Source organism: Haliotis rubra, unplaced genomic scaffold (assembly GCF_003918875.1).
Source record: "Haliotis rubra isolate DU_JTF1 unplaced genomic scaffold, ASM391887v1 Scf1458, whole genome shotgun sequence".
Classification (NCBI taxonomy): domain Eukaryota; kingdom Metazoa; phylum Mollusca; class Gastropoda; order Lepetellida; family Haliotidae; genus Haliotis; species Haliotis rubra.
Window position 1 is genome coordinate 10175 of NW_025765401.1, and position 12698 is coordinate 22872.

Here is a 12698-nt window from a genome sequence, read left to right on the forward strand (position 1 = left end):
GTTCTTTCCATTCCGTTTCAAATCCACAATTAGTTCTTTCGTACTGATTTTGAGTTCCTTTGATTTTCGGCCAATTGTTTACTGCAGACGATTTCTGCATTCCAAGCAGACGACATATGACGTCATTGTACATGCGCACAAATCGTATATCAAGCTCACAAGCGACGTATCAAGCATGAAAATCTGTTCAGTATTTGCGAAGCAAGAGACAAAAAATACGAGACGTTTCAATCAAAGCCGAACGGCCATATTTGCCAAATCGCGAATACTTTTGTCACGACGCTGGTAACGCATAACATTGTGGGTTGTCTTGAGTGCTCGATTGAGATTAATTGGAGTGTGAATTAACCTTTACATCGGGTCGCCATTGTCTGAGTTTCGGGAGATAACCACCTTTGGGAGTGACCCGTACAATACAATACTGCGGGCTGAGCTGTCATGACTTGACATTCCTTTCAAATAATGATATCACTTATTCACCAGGGAATTACGTCATGATCAGCATGTCAACAGTTAAACACGGACGGTCGAGTGGTCTGAACAAACCTATTTAAACAATGACCTACTTTCTGCAACACTCTTTTCTTTCCAAATTTAAAAGCGATATGTTTAAGCGAAGGTATGTTTCATTATGTCATTGTTGCAAATGTTCTTCCATCCATGCTACCTTCAGACGAGCATAAAAATATAGACTTTAAACGCTGGCATGCATGAACCGCACAAGCATTTCTCTCCTCTGGGTGTTTTGCGTCTATCTTTGTGTTTGACGAAGACGTGATGCGCCCAATATTCGGAAAAGGTTTGGAATTGACTTAGTTGCTTGATTGTGAAAAACAGCAAATCTTCGGTCAGTGACGAGGACATTGCAAATACCTATGTTGAGTACACTGAACAAACTTACCATGCAAAGATCAGCGAGTGTTCTGCCTCTTAATTCTAAACCTATAGTTACAGACAAGGACAAGGAAGTGAATGCACTTGGATGGTCGTGTCATCGAAACCTGCTTTGCTGTTACTCTTGTATATCCTACTGGGACAGAAGAAAAAAATCACGGGATTAATCCTACAGATGAAAAGCCGTTCGCCTAAAAAGTTATATTCACAGATCTATGTTTTGTCTGCTTTGACCTGCTCTGTGAGTGATTGACAAAGAAAATGGCAGATTATCATGTTCTTTTTATGACTCAGGATCAAAACCACTTCAGTGGCCCTGCTGTCTCTTGTGAAGAACTGTCTGAACAGTACGGCCTTGATTGTCATGACGCCAGACAGTCAGCAAGCCGTGGTAATCCATAGACGTCCTTTAAGGTTAAAATGTGTTTTGTGAGTAACTGAAAGCTTAGGCATCTTTTAAGGTTATAATTTATTTTGTGAGTAACTGAAAGCTTAGGCATCATTTTAAGGTTAAAATGTATTTTGTGAGTACCTGAAAGCTTTCGAATGATTGCGTTTAAAACCTAATGTGATAGTATGCGCCCAACAAAGAATTACCATTACTTTTCAGCAGGTAGATAATGTGACAGCTCTGTGCACATAAATGTAATTACTCAACATCTGCGGTGGGCTTACTAAGAAAACCATTTGTTATCAGCAAATGTGTTCAACATTGTGATATGGAGGCCATATTGACCATACTGACAATGGAATGTATCTGTGCTCACCTATATTATCAACATATTTCGATGGCAACAAAGGTTTAAAAGTTCATAAATTGAAATGGAGCACAATACGAAATTATGCAGCACGTGACACATTTTGCGAAGAAATCATGAAGAATCACTGACAAAGTACGAGCCAAATTTGTGCAAATCACGCTGCACCATCTCACGACACCATCGGACAACAAAATTTGTACTTGTATTTGTTTTTTACTAAGATATCACATCCAAAGTATAACATTAAAAGCTTGTAGTTTTAGAGGGTGTTGAGTCAGATGGATTTAATGCCGCTTTAAACAACATTCCAGTTAATTCACGTCTTGTCAGCTTGATGAGGCAGATGTTTAACACCCGGTTAATCTGAAATATAGAATACAACTCACAATATAGAGTTACATGTACGCTTAAATTGCATCAGGTTATGCAGTATTGAAGAACGGATCGTTTGGGGTTTTTAAATTTTTTTGCACATGTTTTGTAACATACGGCAAGGAGCACCTTTCTAAATATATATACTTTCCTCCTCCCATTGTTGCTTCTTGGTGGCATTTATATTTAATATTTAAAAATATTGCATGTTTTTAAATTAAATTATGTATTAGGCAATCGTGAGACAATCAAAAGCAGTTTTGTTGTGTATAAGGTAACCTTTTTAACATGAGAGGATGAACAATTGTACATAACCTCGCCTGAATAGCTACAGTTGAACTGAAAGAATAGTTATGAGGTTATGAGGTTGTACAGGGTCAAAAAAGGGACATTTTATGTTGGACATAGGAGCTGTCCCATAGAAATGTCCTAGTGTTATTTGGGATGTACTTTCAACACATTGTTAGTGTTGTATCAAAAGGAGTTTTTAACTTTCGTTGGAGGTGTGTCTGCATTTTAGAGCTTGTGTAAAATACCAGTCAAATACCTTATGTACGTCAAGTTATATTTGTCTGTTTTACCACCCTCTTTTAATGCCTATATCACAATTACAGCTTCTTCTCCCACACATTCATTATGGAGAAGATATTTGTTCACACAGACTTGCGTGACATGAAACATCAGAAACTGTCTTAACATATGTAGGGAATTTAGCCAGTATCTCCGGCGTGACAAGCGTACGATTTAACCATTCGACGTGGCCAGTTCTCCTTCGCAGAGAAAGAGTGTGAAAGGTGGACCGATTGATGCTCTCCATAGGGGGGGGGGGTAAGGGTTTGTGTTGACATGACATCAGAATTTATCCTGGTTAAATACGGTAGCTGTGTTTTGTATATCTTGGTTATCTGGATCTGTCTATAATCGGCAACGGTTCGGAAAATAATTAAGTCAGCTCTGGTTGAAAGACCACACATGGGACACAACTGCAACAATGCTAAATCAAATTACTGTTAAATCAACCAACTATGTTAGAAAGCTTTATTTCACACATTCTACTAGTGCAGATTCTAATTAGCTGAGGGCGGTTGGGTAGCCTAGTGGTTAAAGCGTTCGCTCGTCACGCCGAAGACCCGGGTTCGATTCCCCACATGGGTACAACTTGTTAAGCCCATTTATGGTGTCCCCCGCCGTGATATTGCTGAAATATTGCTAAAAACGGCGAAAAACCATACTCAGCCAGCCAGTCAGTCTAATTAGCTGATGGCTGAAAGTCCATTATTCGTAATCAGTTGTCTGCAATAAGCAAAATAATTACATCAAAATGGCTCAATCAATCAATTACATTATTGCATCCGTCATGATGGAAAGCACTGGTATACCGACTTAGCCACCATGGTGGGACTCGGATCTTGAGAAGATTAAGAAAGACAAATACAGAGCTCTTAGAAAACATAGGGATTTTGGAAAAGACATATCTGGATTCAGAACTTTACGCTCTCCCTTTAAAAAGTCATTTAATGAAAAGAAACATCAGTATTTCAATTATAAACAACGCCAACTCATAGAATGTAGAAACAGTCCGAAACTCTTCTTGAAAACTATGAAAGGATCGAGGAAAACATCTTCTAACAGTAACCATATTTCAGCAAACCTATGGATCGTTCATTTCAGTGCTCTTTCAAACTTTGACTACTCGCCTGATTATGAAAGTATATCTATCGCTACTGTCAACGAGTCTGTAAGCACCGACGATCTCCCTTTATTAGAAAATGTAAACAAACCATTTACAGAACAAGAAGCTTTTGATAGTTTAAGTAAGCTGAAGAGAAACAACTCTCCTGGCGAAGATGGGATAGTCTGTGAATTTCTACAATCAACTAAACATTATGTAACCCTTCTATTAACAATATTGTTTAATAAACTCTTTGATACAGGAATATTCCCTTCTCAGTGGGGACAAAGCAATATATGTCCGCTTCAAAAAGCAGATGATAGACACAACCCGGGAAATTACCGAGGCATCTCACTCATCAACTCCGTGTGTAAGGTGTTCACCTCCATACTGAACTCACGACTCAAAATCTGGTGTGACGACAATAAAGCGATCCACGAAACTCAGGCTGGTTTTCTACCAGGATATTCCACGGTGGACCAGATGTTTGTTTTACAGTCAATCACTCAAAAGTATACATCAAAAGGAATGGAAGGTTTTATTGTTTATTTGTCGATTTTTTCGAAGGCCTTTGATTGCGTTCATCACGATGTCTTACTAAATCAACTGCAATCTATGGGTATAGATGGTAAGATCCTCAAGATACTTTGTGACATGTATGGTAAATTATCAGCTTGTGTGAAAGGCCTATGCTACAGAAGTGTTGTAAAGAATTCATGACAGGGAAATACGAATATCAAATAATATATCGAGAGAGCAGTTGTTAAATACTCATTCACAGTATATTAATGATATGACCCTATTGCGTTGATAAATATTTTTCTAAAAGTGAAATTAAAATTGAATCTTGATTTTGCACGTTAACTTGTATCTAATTTTTGATTACTTTAATGATTAACTAGGACAAAATCACTTCATCACCGAAAAGAAAATATCTTGAGCTCTGCGATTGGGCAACAACTATGTTCCTGTACAAAGTGTTCAACGCACGTCGTAACCTCATGAACTTTAAAACTAAATTTATACATGCAATGTACATTATCAATCGATTGCAACACTGTATTTTGGGCCAGAGGCCTTATACTGTAATAAATCTGTCTGTCTGTCTGTCGATCTGTCTGAAAGTTGAGATCATTCCGAAATTAAATTCTCTCGCATCCAAGCAAATGGGTGGCCGATTCAAATAAAGATTTGTTTTTTGGTGTGTCTTTTGTGGTGTTTTGTTTTGGTTTGGTTTTTTTTGTGTTCGTTTAATTTTTCTTATATATGATACATAGACTGACAATGCAATGGAAACGAAGCTAGGCAGAATTCATATCTCTTCTGAAGTCCTCCTTCATCTCTGCCAGGGTATTTGGTGATGTGTAGACGTCAACAGCCGTCATGGCGAGGGCCTTTCCAATGTCCAGCGTGTATGGTTGTGCTTCAGGCGAACCTGGAAACAATGATGTCGCATAACTAGAAAATCGCTGTCTTTTGATGTGAAAGAAGTCACTCGTGTGGATTTAGTCGGACATTTACAAGCATTTGATTATCAGAGTATGGACAAAGATATTGGGACAAACGTCCGTCGTGGAATTCGCAACTGTCTTATTTCCAATGCAGTCACCATTAGCATAATGTTTGCCAGACACTTCTTCCTTCCAGTCTAAGAAGAGTTGAGCATATGACTACTCCGAGTACTGAGGATGTAGCTTCCTTTAAAAGCCACATTCATGAATGTCGACAACAGATTTGTGCTCACGTCTTAGTGGAACACGGCAAGTATTTACTTTTCCCCGTGAATTTAGTCTGGATATTGTACGGACTTGACAAACTACACACTACATATTGACCTCTATGATGTAACCTTTCTGGAGGTTGCTCGTCACAAGGAATTCTTTGAAAGCACATACAGCAGAAGTCATCATCGTGCCAGCTGATGGAACTGATTTTGACATCTTAACAGGAGATGTCACCACTGCCTTGACCGATGTTCAACATCATGCCATATATTCTGTTTCATCTATCCCAGTAGTGACAGCTGATAATCCTCATCATCACTGATCATTTTCGATTCTCTCTATCTCTTCTCCTCTTAAACTCATTGTCCACATGGCGGTGGACAGGAAGGAATACCATCACCGGAAGTGGGCACTATTCACCCATGGTTTACAATTAGAGTAAGACCAGTCCGTTCTATATATACATTTACTTGATGACAAGTCGGTAGCAGGGTCCGTCAAGGCAAAGAATACCCAGTGGCTTTAAAGGTTGCAGGAAGATTCTGCCGGGTTGTGCATTTGGTTGACATGAATCTTTTAAACATGGGGTGTATGTACTTGTGCAGTGTATGTGCAGTTACTGAGTGAGTGAATACATATTCGAGGCGAGATTCTTTTAGAAAAATTCCAAACATCCTTCGTAGTTAGACTCAGAATGTGTTAGCCACCATCTGATATCAAAATTTGTAAACGAAGAAGCATGGGGATTTTTATAGCAGATATATCTATGAAGCATGACTTATGCTTAATCCATTTGTGAAACCTTGAAACCATTGGCAAATTAAAACGGATCATCATAGTGCAATATATTGTCGACATTATATAGATCGCCTTAAACATGAATAGACTAAAACGTGTCTCTAGTGGGGGACTGTTGGCGACCTTTTGTCGCTGTGATCAATTTGGCGATGCTTTGCAATTTGTGATGAGTGATGGCATGACACTGTAAATGCTTTTGACAAATACCGGTTTCGTAATAATCAAGTTGATATAATAGTTTTTACTCACCAGCAGCCGCTGTAAACTCTCTTGTGTGGTTTGGACACCCTCCAACCCCGACAAAGAATATGGGATGGATGCTGGGAAGGACATAAGACACGTTTCCCATGTCAGTGGACCCTATAAACATGCCATTCAGCTGCTCCTGCGGGGTGAACGCCACCCCAATAGCCTTAGCGTTAGCTTCAAAGGCATTGGCCAGAGTTTTGTTGGTGACAAGGTTGGAATATTTCTTTGGGTCGAACTCGTATTCAACCTGTGATACAGGAACACATCGCTTTAAACATTCATCTAGATGACATAGGCTAGCATGTGTTTATGTGAAGACTCTGAGTTTCTCAGAGGAGAAATAATACATTTCGGAGCAGCAGCAGCATCCCGTGAGTCATATAATCTTTACTTTCTGTCAGTAAAGAAATACTACGTTTGTTGGACTTTCGAAATATTTCAAGACTCTCCACTCAATATATCCTTCGTTCATGTGTTACAACTAATGGCGGTAGGTCAGGTGTGATTACGTATAATGTATCTACGTTGATAATCCTAACAATATACATGTTTGTGTAGACGCCGAAATGTACAAATGTAGGATAGTGTTGGAAATCTGATATAACCAGGTCGATCAAGCAAAGAGGACACATGTAGATAAATAACTTCGTTCATGTGTTTCCACTAATGGAGGGCGGACGGCTGCGATAACAAAATCCTGACATAACGTCCGACACTCTCCTCCTTTTAGTTTATCTGGCCATACCCGATGTCATACATGACTTGCTTTTTGCTCACTGAGGCGTGATCAAAACACAAACTAATATTCATTTTTACCACTCATGGTCACATGAGTAACATGATCAAAAACAGTTCCTTGGAGACACGTTTAAAGAAGCGACTGGACAATTGCCATTTGAAACCCGATTAAGTAACACACTGTTATATTTCTGTCTAAGACTCACGATAATCTGCTAACATTTTAGCAGGAGAAGTTTAAAGAACATTTGTCCTAGCAGCTCACGTAAACCAATGTGGTCATCTTTTAAGTTGCGGACTGTAGATTCTAGTACGGTTCTGCCAGATTCTAATACATACTGACCTTGCATCCTGTTGCTGAAGCAGCAGCCTCTATACACATGGACACTTTCTCCTTCAGGACGTCCAGCTCTGCGTCAGTGGGCGCCCTCAGAGAGAAGACCAGTTCTGTGAGCTCAGGAATGATGTTTGGCTTGACACCTCCGTTGTTTATGATTCCTAAATAAATAGCATTGATTCGGTACCCACGATTAGAGTAGTGTAGATAAAACAGTGCAAAATATTGCTGGGTCGTCATTTCCGTTTGATTAGTATAAAATGGTTTCCCGGTCGTTGCTAAATTCAACATTAACTAGCCACGTTCGCAGAAGGTGAACTGCACCAATGTATTTGAAGTATTAATAGGGATCGGTGTGCTATATTTCTGAATATGTGGATTAGACGAAGATGTGAACCAGACATTACCATGCACTCTCCAATCAGGTTTCATCTGTTGTCTGAGACAGGAGATGTTTTGGTACCACAAGACGGCGGCGTCAAGGGCGTTGATGCCTTCCCAGGGAAATCCTGCAGCGTGAGACGCCTTGCCGTGGAACTTGATAACACAACTGTTTTATAACAACCATCTGCCTCATTATATGATTAAAGTTTATCCGTCATGGCATGGGGGGTGACTTATGGTAACAATGAAAATGACGGGCGGTGTACTCTGTTACTAGGTGAATATTTTATAGGATAAATAAGTGTATCAAAATATGACCACCCACATATGCACTTGTTTGCCTAGTGACACATGGACTTTCGTGTGATCATAATGATAAGTGACAAGTATATCCATGTGTGTATCATACCCTACGTCGGATAGGAAGACAGGAAATGCGGTTACATATGGCGTTGGATGCGCCATCATCGCAGCATCCACATCCTTGAAGACTTTGGCGTTGATGAGATCAAGTTTACCACCACCTTCTTCTTCCGCTGGAGTACCCAGTATAGTTAACTTAAATAGAACGACATTTTGACATAAATATTCGTCGAAACAAACGCATTCCACTTAAACTATCCGCTTTTAATATTGGTTCAGTTTTTCAGACAAGCAATCCAAAAGACAGATTGCACTTACTCTTTCCCTCTTTGGCTCACGGTATTAACGGGCTGAAACAAGGCCGGGTTTGGTCGGAATGAGGAAACGGAGTGTGAGTGGAGTACCCATGGTAAACCACAACCATAAATTTTCCCAAGTTACGGCCAGTACAAGTATTCATATGCAGATGAAAATGTCTGTTTGTGCTCGTCACCAGCAGCATTCATTCTGGTCTTTCTAAAACGTGGGCCCGTGGTCCACTTGTCTTCAGTGAAGTGGAGGGGCGTTGGGGTAGCCTAGTGGTTAAAGCGTTCGCTCTTCTCGCCGAAGACCAGGGTTGCATTCCCCAAATGGGTATAATGTGTGAAGTCTATTTCTGGTGTCCCCCGACGTGATATTGCTGTAATACTGCAAAAAGCCGCGGGGTAAAACCATACTCACTCACTCACTTCAGTTAGAAAATATTGTGTTTCATGTCAGATAGCTATTATTTGTTAGCCAAACAGTACTTAATAGTATACTAGTATGAGTTCACTCACATTAAATTCTGTTAACTTGCAACAATTTGAATAAGGAAAACCAAATCAATATCTGCCCAGCACATTTGTTAAAACGTTAAATACACAATTATTAATAATACCCAACCTCCATTAGGAGATAAACGGACAGTTTTATAAGATCAGCTGAGTTTTACATGAAATCGATGCCGGTAAATTTGTTATCTGAAACCGAACGCGAAGCATTGGATCGTCAACTGAGAGCATTTCACGAACTTTAAACATGGTACTCTGTGAAATTAGCTTGGCAATGTGATGGTGAGCTTCACCAGGCCCCCGCGGAAACAGTATTTGAAGTTTAAAATTCTATATCCTATATATTCTATGTTAAGTTATCTTTCATATGGAGTGAACGGAGATGACGGTGCACTGCCAATCTAATTTCGACATCTGAGGATTTGGAACAATACGTGTAGTTCATCAGCTTGTGGAATGTTCGTTAACAGATTATAACTCAACACTTCAACACTGGAAGTTTTCTTGTCCAGCTAACATTGGAAATGTTTTGAAGCTGAAACATTTGAAACAACACGGCTGGATACTTCAACAATGAGCAGTGTCGTTATCGTTATGATAAATTTGGCAGTTATAAATACAGTTTTTAAATCGTCTTATGTTTTGGGACGGCAGTCATCGGTTACGGACGGCAGTGATGCGCCAAACGATATTTTTAATACTCGGATGATGGCTTGTGTTTAAGACTACGTCTTAAATAAACTAGTGACATGGTTTCATATTGATCATCCACAAGTGGTTGCGCGTGGTTCTGTGCACAGTGCTCGATGACGAAGTTAAGCAACGTCGAGCTCGGACAATCCTTGGATGGGTGACCGTGTTTGCCAGCTTGACTCCTGAGAGTTTCTAGGACTTCAGTCCTGCCCCACAACGAAACACATGTGATGCATGTGGTCTCACCTTAGGCAAGTGAGTTTGTTCAAATTGCCTCCGTTCACCCAGCAGAAAATGGGTACCCGGTTGGATAAAGTCATGTGACTATACCCTTCAAGCGCCTAACAGGCAGCTTGGGTTATCCGGGGTAATAAGAATCACATTCTGATTAAGCGCCGCGAGCAACCACTTGGTGTTTGGAGACTGTGCGCTATAGAAGATGACTTATTATTATAAGTAGGATGTGGCAAATATGGCGGGCTGACATGGCTGTGATAGATATGCCAGCATAGTGTTTCCCATCTACTAGTGATGACTACCCATGGACACAAGGAAACGACAGTACCATGTCTTGAGTCACAGCTATGATAGCCATATGTACCATATCCAGCTGAAGATGGAGACAGAATGAGAGAAAAGACCTCATATTCCCATCATGTTCTTATAAGATACTGCTCCACTAGAAATGAAAGAGTCGATGTATCCTTCAAGAAAGTGCCAGTGGTTGGCACGTGATCTGCAGAATTTTACTGTACTTATTATTGGTCAGCCCGTGCAAATTATTACACACGTCTCTGAAGTAAAGCATGGAGAGCCTTAGTAGATTGTGATAGCTTGAAATGTTGTCTACATGAACAACTATTAGGTTTTAGCACAGTTGTTCTAGTTTTAGCGTTTTAGATTTAAAGGGTGGATTTCTTTTTATACAAGTTCATTCTGAAAGTCTGATGGTATTAGTTTTTAGCTTTACTGATATTTGATCAGGCTGGTTGACACATGTCATCGTAGCCCAATTGCGTAGATCGAGAGAGAGCATGATATCATGAACACCTGTAAACATTCTTGAAATGCAATATTTAGTTACATAAAGGCATGATGTAATGCATTTCTGTGATACAATAATTATAAATGCATGGTAACCATGGAAACGCCCTGAATCCCACGTTTCCTAACAATTACTGGTCTCAAATGCATTTTGTCAGAAAGCTGAGGCAGTGAGGTGTCTTATGACACAAAATACATGGTGCTGTTCTTATACCTTATTCAGCAGTTAAGACAGATGCGCGGTAAAACATAGAATTTAAATAGCATTTAATCGGATTACTGTGACCTTGATATTTGACCTTGGCCTTATTGCTTTAAATGGTTTGGAAGAGCAGTGTTTGGATTAGCATGCGCATTCTCAAGAATGATAAAATCGCTATACATAGTGAAGATTTTTTCTTTATCATCCAAAACTGTGTTCCACAGGAGATATCGCTTGTGTGAGATATAGAGAATACTACACTCGGTCTCATTACAAACGAATTATACGAAACTCGTGTCCATAGGAAGGTCACGAGTTTCGTATAATTCGTATGTAATGAGACCGAGTGTGGTATTTTATTTATTACCCACGTCTTACATGCATTAAATTGACAGAATAGCGTATTTTTGTTAATATTTTGGTTTCAAACCGAAACCGGTTTCATAAAGAGGTTGCGGAAGAGTTTTGTAATGTAGTACAATATTTGCATGACGTCACACTGTAATGACCTCACTGCCTTGGTAACCGACGTCACGATTCATGTCAGTTGTCATCGCCTCGTACAGCCTTCTACAGTAAACTACTCCGTAGCACCCCGTTTCTTGGTTTGCAGTTGCTATAGTTTGGCATGAAATGCATGTGGACCCGGTTTTTTGTAAATATCTCTTCATCCAATGATCCAGTCGATCTCAAACTGTGCAAGTGGATGTTTTGTCAGACAACCTAATCACATTGTAAATCACCGATTGTATAAAACACTTTTCTCCACTTTTTCTTACTACTTTGACAAATGATAACTACCTGGTTTACGTGTGAGTTGTCGTAGCATCGACACTGCATTGAATAACACTGACATTTCCTCCCGTTCCGTCCCGTCCCTGTAGCCTCGTCTCTACGCAAATGCAATAAGCTTGAACGGCACTTCATCTCACATGTAGTAATATTGACACTGCATTGTATAACACTGACCTTTCCTCCCGTCCCCGTTGCCTGTAGCGCCTCCTTCACACCAAGACCCGCTGCTACGCCCAATTCAGCTATCAGGTTGTGACCACAGGCGTGTCCAATCTCCGGCAGGGCATCATATTCACACAGTATGGCCACGTGAGGACCTGTTCCATCTTGACCAAACACTGCCCTGAAGGCTGTATCAAGCTTGTACTTCCTCTCAACCTCAAATCCATGCTTCTCAAGAAAATCTGTCAGTACTTGATGCGCACTTACCTGCTCATAATATAGTTCAGGAGTTTTCTATATAGCCTGACTGATTTCGTTAAGGTCAGCCGCATATCTGTCTATTTCCTCACATGCTGTTTCTTTCATTGTTTTAGCTGTCATTCTGTGTGAAACAGTGTCGCGGGGATCTTGATCAGTAAACGGTAAGCTTGCACATCATACCAAATCAGGTCAACTGCAATGTCGCTTGAGGTGTGTGAGTTTGAATATAGACCAACGCACTGGATTGCCTTGGACCACCGCGATTACGCGCATCCAACGCTAAATACGAGTGGACGATAATATCATTGTTCCTAAGAAGGTTGGCATGCGCATATCGTTGAAGTTACATGTACTATATCTATAATACACATACCACACAAATGCATCATGTTTACCGTGACTGTGTACTATTTATAGGTCAAGTGGTACAAACTCAC

General features: G+C 40.1%; 1 pseudogene; it reads right to left on the minus strand.

The window, feature by feature from the left end:
• Positions 1–5000: 5000 nt before the first annotated feature.
• LOC124269586 lies at positions 5001–12366 on the minus strand (annotated as a pseudogene).
• Positions 12367–12698: the final 332 nt, after the last annotated feature.